Source organism: Myodes glareolus, chromosome 10 (assembly GCF_982192425.1).
Source record: "Myodes glareolus chromosome 10, mMyoGla1.1, whole genome shotgun sequence".
Classification (NCBI taxonomy): domain Eukaryota; kingdom Metazoa; phylum Chordata; class Mammalia; order Rodentia; family Cricetidae; genus Myodes; species Myodes glareolus.
Genome location: NC_142035.1, coordinates 30,084,875 through 30,098,292, shown reverse-complemented (window position 1 = coordinate 30,098,292; position 13,418 = coordinate 30,084,875). Strand labels below are relative to the sequence as shown.

The 13,418-nt window shown below is 43.8% G+C and overlaps 1 long non-coding RNA gene across 1 annotated transcript; it reads left to right on the top strand.

The window, feature by feature from the left end:
* The first annotated feature begins 496 nt into the window (after positions 1 to 496).
* LOC148120604 (uncharacterized) lies at positions 497 to 13,216 on the top strand. The gene is made up of 2 exons (XR_015739139.1): positions 497 to 565; positions 13,055 to 13,216. It is a non-coding gene; the product is annotated as an uncharacterized LOC148120604 (long non-coding RNA).
* Positions 13,217 to 13,418: the final 202 nt, after the last annotated feature.

The following is a 13,418-nucleotide window of genomic DNA, read 5'->3' as shown; positions in this document are numbered from 1 at the left end:
TAAGGTGCCAAGACTATTTGATGTGATCAGAGACAGACTTCTCAACAATGCTATCAGGAAACTTACATGTTCAAATGACCCTGACATGACACAAGACTATTCAGACCACAATTTTGCCATGAAGTACCAAGGAGCAAATGGATGCACAGTGATTTGTGAGGACTAAGGCATCCATGATGACTGTTACTATTAACGCTATGACTGCCGTCAAGCTGGGCTGGCAATTTTAGGGAGGCCAGTTGTCATTGTAAAGTGTCATCTTCACAGCTCCGTCACCAACACTCTTTAAACGCATTCTGGACATTGATTCTCTATAACAGCTTGATCTAGTAAGAGTTTTGTCTGGTGAATAGTTTGAAAGATTAGATAATTTTCAGGGAGAGCTAATGTAGGTGAGCCTTCTGTCTATGTGTTATTTTCATTGGTTAATAAAGAGACTGCCTTGGCCCTTTGATAGGACAGAAAATTAGGTAGGTGGAGTAAACAGAACAGAATGCTGGGAAGAGAGCAATGAGGCAGATGCCATGGAGCCAGCCACCAGGTCAGACATGCAGAATCTTTCCCGGTAAGCCACCACCTCATGGTGCTATACAGATTATTAGAAATGGGTTAATCAAGATGTGAGAGTTAGCCAGTAACTAACTCTCTAGAGATAACGGGCCAGGCAGTGTTTAAAAGAATACAGTTTCCGTGTAATTATTTCGGGTAAAGCTAGCTGGGTGGGCGGTGGGAAGCTGCCCGTAGCTCCTTCTACAGAGAGCCTTTCCCTATATGTGGGGGTAAACTTTGAACAAGGACAAATAAGGGTACTGAGAATCCCTGCGTAACTATCCTGGTAGTAAAAAGAGACACTGGCACCCCTCCATTGGGCAGTCAGACTGCTGAACAATGTGTGCCAAAGAATTAAAATTTCCTAAGAATCCCATTTGGGGAGAAAGAAAAGGCTAAATTCCTGGTGCCAGTCAGAGAAGGAGCTTGCTGCCCAAGAAAAGATTTTACACAGTTCAGATATCTAACAAGAGCACCTGGCAGGGCATTTCTGAGTCCAAACAATTATGACTCAATGATGGACAGAACTACATCTTGACCAGGACCACTTATTTATATGTAAACTTTCCCGTTCTAAAGCAAAACATCATATCAGCACCCCAAAGATCAACTTGGGGAGCCATTGGGCCTCTTTATTTGCTGCCCTTCCCAGTGTGACCACATTGAGTGACCTCTCTTCTCTGCTTCTCACTATTATGTGCCTCTTTAATTGGTATTTTGGGGGAATGTGGCCACGCCTAGCTTGTGGGGACTGGCAGAGCCCAGGCTTTGAGCCTATAGCAACTCTGGTACCATGCATGGGTAGAGGAATAGAAAAGAGATGTCTGCGGTTTCATAAAGCTTCTGGAACATACAATGCACCTTTTCCACTTCCTCATTTCGGCCAAGAACTTTAATAAAATTTACAAAGCGGAGTCCAAAGGATAGGAGCCCTGTGCTTTTAGGTCACTGTGCAATTAAATCAGAAACCCATGGGAAGATGTTTGTCCTTGCGAATGTACAATATTTGTGCAGTCCCAGGACTCAGCCCCAAGGTCAAAGTAAGTCCCTGATTGCATGGCTAGTGATGAACAGATTAATATTTTACTTTGCTTGTATTTGTTGGCAAGAAATCTTCAGCCAAGTAATAAGCCCTGACTGGACTGTACAGAAACACAGCAGTGATCTGTTCATTTCTTTGTAATTCATAATCTATGTTAAATCTGCTTACTTTCATTTTTATAGACTTTATTTTGCAAAGCAAGTTTAGGTTCATTGAAAAGGGGGGCAGAATCGTTTTTAAAATACAAAGTGCATTGAAATTAATGCCTTAATATGAGGTCCAGTGAAAAATGACCAAGCACGCAATTCAGTCATCTGTGTCTTGTTCCCTCTGCCACTCAATACACATGTGGTAGCTTGTCATGTACCAGGTTAGGGAGGACTGATGCTCAGCCATCCTGGATCCAGAAGGCCACATAGTCTCTCAAACCAAGGATGTTCTAAATACTCTTACCACAAACTTGTGAGATTTGGTCACTAGTACAACACCCTGTGTCAGGGACCACTAAAAGTCAATGTGCAGGAAGTGTGGAGGGGCTCTATCTTGCACTGAAGCTGCGTGACTTATCTGAAGAGTCCGTTGTACTTGTGGCTGAGGTGACCTTCCTTTGGGCAGGACATCTGGGTTGGATGAACCCAGTAACCCAAGCCTCTGGCACCGCATGGGAAAAGTGTTCTCCATTTGTTAGGATTCTAGAACAGTCTGGATTGACCGACTGCTCCTCCAACCCCCACCCAGGGACCTGGGTCTGAGCCTTGTGTAAGTCAACAGAGAGAAGATACAACGGAAATGACGCTGTCTTGGTCTGTTGTCGCTAAAGCGGAACGCTTGAGACCAAGTGATTTATTAAAGAAAGAGGTTTGTTTAGTTCAGATTCTGCCGCTGGGATTCTATGATGACACAACTTTGTTTAGCAAAGGCCTCACATGATGCCATGGCATTAGCAGAAAAGCAGGAGGCACAAAACGTATGAAAGAGAGAACACACAAGAGTGGCACCTAGCATTTTAACAAGCCTGTCTTGGTGAGTAATAGATTCTCAGGAGAAAGATCTCATGTACATCTGCTAGAATCAACCCAGTTCCCTAGTTCTAAAAGAACAGCCCTAATCCCTTCAGGAGGGTGGGGCTCCATAACCTACCCCTGTCTTAGGGTTCCACCAGCTATCTACTGTTATAATAATGACCAGTTTTCAGCATGAACTCTGGAGGGGACAAACAACATTGACACTTTGAGTATAAGGACGGAGCAAACAGCCTGAGGCCCGACCTCCCAGGGTAAACAAAACATGGTGTGTGTGTGTGGGGGGGTCCCTTCTGGAGGTGGAGAGGGTGGGAAGGGGCAGCTAGAAGAGACAATGACATCCAGTGGAGACCAGGGGCATGGTAGGTCGCCCTGAGCCAACAGATGTCACAAGCATTCTGAAGCTGATGCACGAAATCCTAGCAGGCAGTGGGGACCTGGCAGGAAGCTGGGACAACTGACTGGATTTGACAGACTCAGAAGCACGAATGAGGGGACCTTAAAAACCTACCGGAAGCTAGGCGGTGGTAGTGCACGCCTTTAATTCCAGCACTCGGGAGGCAGAGGCGGGCGGATCTCTGTGAGTTTGAGGCAAAACGCTGTCTCAAAAAACCAAAAGAAACAAAAAGGAAGAAGGAAAGAAAGGAAGAAAGAAAGAAAGAAAGAAAGAAAGAAAGAAAGAAAGAAAGAAAGAAAGAAAGAAGAAAAGGAAATAAAGAAAAGAAAAGAGAAAAAGAAAAAACCTACCAGAAATTCTGGAGGTCTGGAAGAAACCTGCATCCTTCAGGAATGGGTAGAAAATCCCTGGAATAAGGGTAACTCTTAATGGTCACTGTCCCAACTGATGGTAATGTGACTGTGAGTTATCATGTTATTAGCAAGTATGATCTTTGAGGTCAGACATCTACAAATCCTACTGTGCTTCTTATGAGCCATGTCACTGCTGTAGGTGGGTCATTTCATCCCCAGTTTCTCCATCTATTCAGTGGCAGTAAATCCACCACTTCCTGCTGTATCTGAAAACTAAATAAACTATAACATCAAGGACCTAACACAGCATCCACCTCAAATCAGGACACTGATATCAGGTGGGTGGAGATGGAGAGACACGAGTGAAATACAAAGACTATTCAAGTTCAGCGGACAAGCGCCAGGAGGAAGAAAGGGCAGTGGTAGGGACAAATAACCAAGAAGTGAAGCTCAAAACGGCTTCTTCCTTCTCTCAACCTGGGTCCCTTCTCAACACTCCTATGCAGAGGCCTCACCCTCTACTCCCCTTTGCCTTGTGTACATCTCTCTGTGTACATCCTCCGTACCTACTGGAATACTGAGCTCAGCTGCTCAGGGAGCCCAAATGTCTCATACCAATTCCCCGAAGACCTTCTCCATAAATAAAATAGGCAGTTACATTGTATACAGCATCGAAGGGTTTGCCAAGGATAAACATCATAATATTGTTCACATTTGAGCTGGAAAGTTCACCGAATGATTCCTGTTTTTCAATCTGATTGTTACCACCTGATAAGTCAGCTAGCTTATTTTTATTAACAAAATCTCTGTGTTCCTCCAGCTACTGTGATACTTTACTGAATTAACGGAGATTGGAGACAAAAAAAAAAAAAAACTGGCCACAAAGGGTACCCAGGCTCACAACAAGTTTCTATTAACAGACTAATTAAAGTGGGCTTTGATGGTTTTAGGAAGTGTGGCCCCATCTGGGTGTGCAAACAAGGGCTTCTGGGTCATGGGAGAACTAATAATAGCTTCTCTTGGCCACACTTTGGAGCGGAGCCTTAACTCATTAGGCCTCTGGTAGCGTGCATTGTTCAGCCCGCAGAAAAACATTTTTGTTTTGAAGCTTATTAAGTTGTTTTTGCTCTCTCATGGCAGGAGCATACTCCCTCTCAACCCCATATTACTTTAAAGTTTCCTAAATGGCCCTCATGGAAAATTCAGAAGGTCAAAAAATTCAGAAGATCAAACAACAAAACATGATTCTTGTCACTCTCCTGATGCCAGCCACAAAGAGCCTGAATGCTGTGCTGCTTGCCTTGGGTGCTCCCGGGGAATACAGCTCTAGCTAAGACATGCTTCCTCCTGGTCAGCTTCTGAATAGGATTTCTGGTATAGAAATACTAGGGATGTTATAAAAAGCCACTTAAAATAAGGCCTGGAAATGGGTATAAACTTTTATTACCCACAATGAGCAATGTTTAGACAGACCAGTTGAAGATCAAATAATTATCTAGAGGCATGCACCTGTGTGATCTACCATTAAATTACTATTTGAGGCAGGGCACGGGGATTGCATGATATTCTAAAGGGCTAGTCTAGCAGTGGCATCTATAATTTCTATTCTATTGGGAAATAATCCCAAATAGCATAAATTTATTGTCCTTTGTGTCATTAGTCAACCAGTGATGTCTCCATCAGCAAACTTACTTAAGGATGTTTTGCGTTTGATTTGTTTAGTGTTTTGAGACCGTATCTCATTATGTAGCCCAGGTTGGCCTCTAACTCATAGTAATCTTCCTGCCTCAGTCTTCCAAGATTTAAATAGTGAGTAGGTGCCATCACATTCAGCTTCAAGATTTTGTGTGTTCGTGTGTGCGTGTGCGTGCATATGTGTGCGTGAGAAAGAGAACCCACTCTCTCTGCTTTGAGTCAGCTTGTCCTTCCTACTGAATTTCTTACTAATTTCTTACTAAAAAGAACATTTGATATTCATTCTGACTCTTGCTTTTAACTTTTTGAAAAATAAAAAAATTACAAAGTTGGTGCCTAAATGTTAGGTTCATGAAGGGAGCAGAGACTGAATACCTGTTAAAGAGGCCCAACTAAGAAATATCAACATTCTTTCTTTCCCGGAAGCATCTTATTGCATAAAACTGTGTCCCCGTGTGTTTGGAGAAGACACCAGTCACCTGCTCTCTATGACAAGCTCACATACCTACCCAGTTCTCTTTCTTTGCCATATTTGTGATTAACTGAACCGATTCTCTAGCCATTCTAAATAAATTGCCTGACAAATTCTAGGTCTGAATGAGCCAAACATGAGGTTGTCTCCCTTTCCCCAGAACCAACCTCTGGGGGGAAGGGGGAGGGCACAGGAAAAGGGGAGGGCTCAGGGAAAGGGGAGGGTACAGGAAAGGGGCACTGTCCATTTCTTGTCAACTGCCCTGTCCAGCCACCTGTTCATCTCACTTCCCATAATAGTTCTTTGCAGCCTGCTCACTCCTCCCTTTCAAAGAAATTTCCTTTCTGCCCATGTGACTTAGGAGATGTTTGCTGTAACATGAAACGTCACCATGGGCTCCTGTGTTGAAAGCTTGGTCTTCACTGGTGATACTATTTTGAGAAGCTATAGAAACTTTGGGAGGTGTGGCCTGGTTGGAGGAAATAGGTCAGAGGGGGTGTGGCTTTGGAGCTTAAATCTAGCCTCTGATCCTTTCTTGCCTCTCTGACTCCTGCCTACCATAAGTTTGTCACTTAAGTTGTGCTGTCGGGTATTTATTGTATCGTGGTATAAAAGGTACCATAACACTGCAGACCTCATATCTGAAACCTCTCTCTCCTGCACTGGTATCCCTTCCTGTTACAGTACCATAGTCTTTTCCAGTGAAATTCTATTTCCTTGGGTCCCAAGACATGCCTATGTGACCACCTTCTGACTGCCAAAGGAAAATGGCCCTAGCTGAAGCTTCCACTATAGCCTTATCATTCCAGCGCTGTCCTGCCTCAGACTTGCATTCCACTTGACTCCCAAGCTATCACAGAGCCTGGTATCCCCCAGCACTAATAAAATCCTGCCTACAAAGCACATTTCAATCTCTTGCCCCCCATTTCTACTAGTAGCGTGCTCTAGACCCTTTAACTCATAGACAAAGACGCTTGACAGTTTATCAAAATTCAGGATCTCTCCAGGAACCTTGTACCAGATTCCAGGAAAGATAATCTGTATCTGAACGTGTTTTTTTGAGGGATGAACATGACATTCCAATATGAAAGGTGCCACTACAGAACAAGGAGCAGTGGTCTGGGACTGCTCTATATCCTTGCTTGCCCATGGCTTCTCGTACAAGGGATCTTGTCCAGGTAGAAGGTCTTCTAGGTTCCCAGTGCTTTAAAGAACAGAGTCAAATATAAACACTCATAACTGCCTTTTTTCTTTGCCAATCAACTTCCCTAACTAAGTAGCCAGGTCTTTTACAGCCACAATTCTCATTTTCTTTTTATAGAGATGATTTAATCTCTGCAATGCCCTTTTTGCCACCTTGCAGGAAAGCATTAAAAATGCATGGCTCAGCTGCCTCCCATTTCAAAGTCGTGGTGGCTAGATTGTACCACAAAGTCGTGGTGGCTAGATTGTACCACAAAGTCGTGGGGCTAGATTGTACCACAAAGTCGTGGTGGCTAGATTGTACCACAAAGTCGTGGTGGCTAGATTGTACCACAAAGTCGTGGGGCTAGATTGTACCACAAAGTCGTGGTGGCTAGATTGTACCACAAAGTCGTGGTGGCTAGATTGTACCACAAAGTCGTGGGGCTAGATTGTACCACAAAGTCGTGGGGCTAGATTGTACCACAAAGTCGTGGTGGCTAGATTGTACCACAAAGTCGTGGGGCTAGATTGTACCACAAAGTCGTGGGGCTAGATTGTACCACCGCTCTGACTCTTGGCAGTGTTCTTTCCCTTGAGGAAGAGACATTCAGAGTCTGGCAACCCACACTTGCCTCGATGAGATAGCAAGCCCCTATCTTCTACCTTCTTTCTATCTCTCTGCCAGTTGGCCTGCTTGCCTTCATCTTCTCATCGGGTTGGCCTCTGCAAAGAAATTCATGCCTGCGGGGAAAGGTTCTAGAAGAAAAAATCCCCAATACAACCTTGCCTGTTGTCTCACCAGCTTCAATCAGGGTGCAGGATTGCAGGAAGGGAAGCTCCTAGGTTGGTGGACAGTCCTGACCAGTACAAGAAGCCTGATTCTTAGTCCAGTTTGACCATTAATGTCTGACTGTCTGTTATCTCAGCTATAAAATAGAGCAATGTTCTTAAGAAATAGTTCAAACATGTATACATCAATCTCCCCTCAACACATACACACACACACACACACATACACTCCTGGGGAGATTGCTGAGTCTCACCTGACCAGGTCATCCTGTCATGGTTGGCAACAGAGACAAGGAAATATGTTAGTGTTCTGCAGAGATCTCAGTCTCCTAAAACCTGTCACATGTCCTGTTCTACCGGGAACAAAGCTTGCCAGAGAAGGGTCCTCACCGGTAGTCCCTGCACGATCCCTGGAACCTAATGGAAAGTGAAATCATTAGCTCAATTATAACAGCCCTGAACTAAAGCTAGGGTGCAGAACCAAACCCTGGCAAGCCCTGGTTGTGCTTCGAGAATAGCTAGCTCCCTGCAGCACGCCCATGGCTTAACAACACAGTTCATCTAACCAAACAAAGCAGACCCCTCTGCCACAAGCTTTATGGGCTCTGACCCTACTCCCCCTTTTGCAAAGCCTATAACATACTTAAATAAGCATACAATAAACAAGCCTCAGGTCAGCTGCTCCACAGAGAATCGCTGTCTCAAGTCCAAGCCTCTAGTGCTCACTGAGTTCTGATCCACCTTTTCAGGGGCTCAGGGATTTAGACTCTTTGGAGACTTGAAACTGCATTGTATGGAGAGGAAAGGAAGCCTGGAGAGGGGAGTTCAGTGTACTCAGAAAGGCTGTAAACAATGGATTCTCACCTCCCTGGTGTCCTGATAGTCACTGCTATCAGATATTAATTTGAAATTACTACACAAAGAAAGATAGTTTATTATTTTTCTGTATTTATTAACAGAAATACAAAGAACCCACACAAGGATAAGAGTTTCAGCAAGTGATATCCAGATCCACAGAGGCAAGGAAGGGCATATGCACTTTCAGGAATTTCCAGGGTCCAAGCTAAGCCAAGGGAGAAGTCGGATCAGCTCTAGTCCTCGGTTACTATTTTCACTGTTTAACCTCTGTGATTCACCTAATTAGTCTAAGATTTGGGGTTCTGCATGTCTAAACCAGCATGGGGACAGCCATCTTGTTGTCCTATTTGACATCAGAGTGATGTTTGTCATCTTGTAGTCCTCAGTTTGTTGAGTATATGGGTGGCTTTAGGTAATAATACTCTCAACCCCACAGGTGGTTAAAAGGATTCATTGGGAAAACATGAAAATTTTGAGTGTTTGACAAACAGTTAACACTCAGTGTTTTCTATTACTACTGCTCTACGTTTTTATGTGTGAGTCTCATGTTGAATTCCGCCGTTATCTATAGCAACAGGGTGGAGTATCAGTGAGTTAGACACTAAGTTTGTGTCTGACTAACACCAGCTTTAAAGTCTCATGCATATGTGATACACATTCACACAAAGCAAAAGAAGCCACTGTAGATAAACAGTGATTTGACGAAGGAGGCAGAGAAAATGGAACCCGTGCTGCTTTCCTGCTGGCCCTAGTAAGGTTAGTCCACACATCAGCTCTCAGGTCAGAGTTTCATGCCTACCATTCCTACACTGCACACTGCGTATGCCACCAAAAGGTGCCTGAGTACTGACCACAGAGGGAACAGTTCTCCTAGAGTCACTGGCTGCCTTCCAGGGCACAAGACTTCCAAGGAACACAATGATAATGGAAATTTCCATGAAAAGTAGAAAGTCTGCAAACTAAAAGAAATTCTTAGGCAAGCTACCAAAGTGCCTTGTGGTCACCTACTTGTTCTTGGCGATGTATTTGATAGACAGGGCACGTGCCTATCCTCTCCATGACCCTAGGGATGCTTGTCATGTCACTGAAGTCTGTGACGTCTCCCCTCCAGGAAGAACTCACCCTTTAGGGCCAACATGAAGAGTAAGTGACCAAGTAAAGCCTCTTAGGGATGAATTATTAATCTCTTTCTCCACAATGTGAGGGATCTATGAGGAGATAAGCATTTGAAGAGCAAGAGGGCCCTGGATAGATAATATTCCTGCCAGGACCTTGACATTGGGCATTCTGATTTCTAGAACCATAGGAAAGACGTATTCCTTTAGGCCATGAAGACAGGAATCAGTTCTTATGAATGGGACCACTGCTGTGAAAAATATACCTAAAAATATGTAACTGTCTTTGGAACTGGGTAATGAAAAGATGTTGGAAGAGCTTGAGTGCATGGTAGAAGAAGACAAGGTTTAGAAAAGTCAGGTGAGGTTTCAAATCAGTTCTAGTGAGATCTCATAAAGAAGAGAGACCTATAGAGAAGCCCTTCATCTTCTTAGAAAATATCTAAGTAACTATGAACAGAATTTTGGTTGAAATATAGACAAAGCCAGAAATGATGTGACATGTTTGTAATTCTCTAACCTCAGCACTTGGGAGTCCAAACCAGTCACGAGCTTAATGCCTGCAAAGGCCATAGAATGAGATCTGTCTCAAAATGAACAAAAAAAGAAAATAGCAAGCAAGCAAGCAAGGGACAGATGATCGAAGTCATTCTGGGGAGGTATCAAATGGAAATGAGGAATGTGGTTTGGAAACTGGAGGACAGGCATGATTTCTATGAAGTGAGAAGGAACAGGGGTCGTACTTGTGGTCTCATGTTTTATGGAAGACAGAGTTTGTGAAGGATGAATTATTGGTGAGTGATGAAATTTCTAAGCAGTGTTGAAAGAGCGGCTTGGTTCCTCTTGGCTGCCCATAAACAAGACCAGAAGTGACTCCAGGACAGACTTAGTAAGCAAAGAAGAAACCAGACATTCAATCTTAAGAAAGTCTCAGGGTAATCAAATGGAGAGAGAGAGAGAGAGAGAGAGAGAGAGAGAGAGAGAGAGAGAGAGAGAGAGAGAATGCAGCTGGACAAGAACATAGAGAGGGTGGCCAACTGACCCTTTGATAAGGTTGGGGTGGGTGTAAACCATGGAACTACTCAGCTACCCCAGCAGGAAAACTGCCAGTTTGGACAAGAATAAGAAGGAATGAAGCAACGTTATCTGATGTCTAGGATTTTACAGGACAAGTTCATAGAGCTATTGGCCTTGAACGTGTTCTATTCTTCAAAACAAGGAAAGAATGACCTCAAAGGAAATTCAGAGCTCATCAGAGCTGCCTCTTTGGTTTCCGAAAGGAAGGCAACTGATTCACTTTCAGCAGGTCGGATAACCTTCGCCAACGTCACGGCTTTCTACTAGTGCTCAGCAGAGCTTAGGGTCCGAAAGTAAAACTTCAAGTCACAGAGAATTACTCTCCAGGCTTAAGTACTCAGAAGACTCACCTTGGCAGGTGTAGGCACCCTTAGTTTCCAGCCACCACCCCTATCTTCTCTACAGCTCCTCTTCTAGTGAATATATCTACCTACACCTGCCCATCACATAACCGAAATTCAAAAGCACTCAACTTAACTAACTTGACACATTCACCAATGAAGAAGAATTTTGCCTCCAGACAAATTAAACCTTGAGAGTCACCCATATCTGGTTTAGATAATATTTAAATAAGATTTTGGATGTTGTACTTTAGACTGGAATGAGATAAGATTTTAGGAGCTCTTGGAATGCAATGAATAATTTTTTTGTACAAGAAGAATATGATTGCAGGGCGGGGTGTAGGATTGGAATGATGTGAACTGTCCAGATTTTTTATTTTAAACACCAACCCTACTGTGAGAGTATAAGTAGGAGAGGTCGCTCCTGGTAAAAGGGATTAGTGCCATTACATCCCAGAGAAGTCTCTGTCCTTCTGTTACTTGAGGATACAGCAGGAATTAAATCTGAAAACCATGAAATGACTGTCACTAGAGACTAAATCAATCAATATCTTGACCTTGGTCTTCCAGATCCCAGAACTGTAAGAAATAATGTATTTCTTAAGCTACTCAGTCTATAGCAATTTATTGTGGCAGTCTAGACTAAGAAATCTTAGTGCGTTTTAAATGATACATTGAGTGTCAAGGACTAGAGCAATGGAAATGACTGTTGGGTACTGACAAAGCTCAGAACTGGTAGAAGGAAGGGGGTGTGAGCCACTGCTTTGGAACTTAGAAAGAGCAGGAGTCTGGCTAGATAAGCTCTTGGTCCTCTCTGTATTGTAGCAAACTCTGTGTTTCAGAGTTCCACCGAGGTTGCAGGAGGATAGGCAAGTTTGGGGGCAGGATCGAGCAAGAGTTCTGGAGTCACATTTTAAACCAGGCACGAGGCAGAGCTGACTCTGAACAAGAGAATCTGTCCATACTGCCCCCACCTTCATGCCCCAGCTGCCTCCCATCCCTAGGATCACAGTCACCCAGTGTTTTCTTTCTTTATGCTTCATCTTTCCTCTTACAGTTTATGCCTTGCTCTACTTTAACCAGAATGATCATTTACATATATTCTATCCTGCCATTCCTCCACTCAAAGCCCCACTGCCCCCAAGACACATGTGTCCTTCCTATCGACTTTATATTAAGTATGTAAGCCTATCTATGATCTGACCTCTGATTCAAACTTTCTTTTCCACCACCTTCCATCCCCCCTCACTAAAGCCACTGAAGTTACCCTTGGTCTGGACTTCAGAATCGCTTTCAGGAGATTTCCCTCAACATTTCCCATAATGAGCTGCTTTTCGTGTTCTCAGAGCCCCCTCTTTGCAAGGGCCTTTTCGGAGCCCACAGCCCACATTCTCTTCCTTGGGAAGCCTCTTCAGGTCCCTCTGTTCCACATCTCCCTTGGTGCCAGCACATGTATAGATGCAGCTGTGCACACATCTGCACAGCTTCCTAGTGAAAGCTAGGAACTTTCACTCTCTGGAGGAAAGAGGACACCTGCACTATTCTCATGCCAAGACATCTACAGCTAAGTAGAAGTCCTCTGTTCCCAAACCCAAGCAGAGCAGCCACACAACCCTGGGACCCATTTTTGTACTAAGTTATGAACTGACTCAAACTAGAATGTCAAGATGTGGGTATTTTAGTGGGTTGTTCCTTTCAGGTAGCATGCAAGTGCCTCGAGGGGTCTTTGATAGCTTGATTCAGGTCCACCTTGGAGTGTTTTGGTGCTTTCCTCTTCTCTTATGCATGGAGTTTTGGACAAAGAATCTGCTATGTTTCTTTAAGGGTCTACAAACAATCTCCACTGCACCATTATCAGAGATCAGCTCACTACACTGAAAAGTTGTAGTGCCAAACATTGAGAAGAGTCCTGGGCTCACAACCCCAGGGCTCACAACTGCCACCATGTAACCTGTGAGAGCCAGATACCAACTCTGCTTGTGATTTGGGAGTGAGGAAATAATGAGTACTGTTGCTATAAAGATGGTTCATCTTACAATACATAATGACCATAACCTAAGTCATTCTACATAGAGAAAAGGGCAAAAATATCAAAGTTGCAACCACCCCAGGAGCCAGACTCTCATTTCACTCTTTTGTTTATTTATTTATCTTTCTAGGACATTCCATGATGACTGAAGTGATGACATTTGTAATGAAAGGATGGTATCAGCCTGGAATTCCTGCTGTCAGGATAAATAGAAAATCCTTTGCTATTTGATTGTCAAGGATGAAATTAATAGCTCCCCATAAATGTGGAATAAAATGATCTGTTTATTCTAGGGACAGCTGGAACAATCTTTTGTTTGCTTTCCCCACCCTTGTGCTTGTCCTTCTCCTCAGGGTAAGATGACTAATTGGCTTAGCAAGGTCATGAAGTCACCATCCTCCCCTTTCATGCTGCAAGAGCCCTACAGGCCCAGGTGGTGTGCATGCCATGTTGAGCCTGTACTGGAGAAGAAGCCGCTGTGTGCTGGGTACTGG